We start from the raw sequence: 1,213 nt of genomic DNA, 5'->3' as shown, positions 1-1,213 counted from the left end.
TTACTTGGTGTCATCTTTGACTGGAAACTGTCATGGTCAAAACATATAGATTCAATGGTTGTAAAGATGGGGAGAGGTCTGTCCGTAACAAAGAGATGCTCTGCTTTTTTGACACCACACTCCACAAAGCAAGAAATGCAGGCTCTAGTTTGATCTTATCTTGATTATCGTCAAGTCATATGGTAATGTGCTGCAAAGAAGGAACTTGTTCAGCTGCAGATGGCCCAGAACAGAATGGCATGTCTTGCTCTTCATTGTAATCAGAGGGCTAATATTAATACTATGCAAGTCAGTATCTCTTCGCTAAGAGTTGAGGAAAGATTGACTTTGTCACTTCTTGTTTTTATAAGAAACATTCATGTGTTGGAAATTCCAAATTGTTTGCATAGTCAACTTACACACAGCACTGACACACAAGCTTACCCCACCAGACATGTCACCAGGGGTCTATTGACAGTCCCCAGGTCCAGAACAAATTCAAGGAAACGTACAGTATTATACAGAGCCATGAGTGCATAGAACTCCCTTCCATCTTATATAGCGCAAGTGAACAGCAAACCTGGTTTCAAAAAACAAATAAAGCAACACCTCACGGCACAACGCCTCTCCTGCATGTGACCTACTTGTTGTGTGTATGTACTGACACGTATGTGTAACTGATAGATGCACACACACACACACACTACATGTTCATGTTTTTAAATGTATGCAAATTGTAAAGTATTTTGTCTGTAATGTTTTTTCCGTTATGTGTCGAACCCCAGTAAGAGTAGCTCTCACCATTGGAGTCAGCTGATGGGGAGCTTGATAAATCAAACAAAAAATCTAAGTTAGTACATCAGCCATTATAGCATTAACAGCATTTCTCTGATCGCCATTCCAGATTGAATTAAAGAAATACTTGTCTCAAGGACATTGTAGTAAAGCATAATTCAAAACTGTAGCCTACAACACAGTGGAACATTATGTGGAACTGTTTACATAAAAGCCTCTTCATACCAAAGTTAACCTATTGTTGCATTCTGTCAAAATATGAAACTGTAATATGGTGTACAGCGCAGGTCGTCAACCTTTTCCTTTTCGAAGACCACTGAGCAAGCTTTCAAGAGTGCCCAATTGAAAAGGTTAACATAAACATAAACACCCTCACACATTTGCACACACACACACACACACACACACCACATTAAGAGGCTGCTCTTTACAATAGCTC

This window comes from Salmo trutta, chromosome 14, assembly GCF_901001165.1.
Source record: "Salmo trutta chromosome 14, fSalTru1.1, whole genome shotgun sequence".
Lineage (NCBI taxonomy): Eukaryota > Metazoa > Chordata > Actinopteri > Salmoniformes > Salmonidae > Salmo > Salmo trutta.
This window is presented reverse-complemented; position numbering follows the sequence as displayed.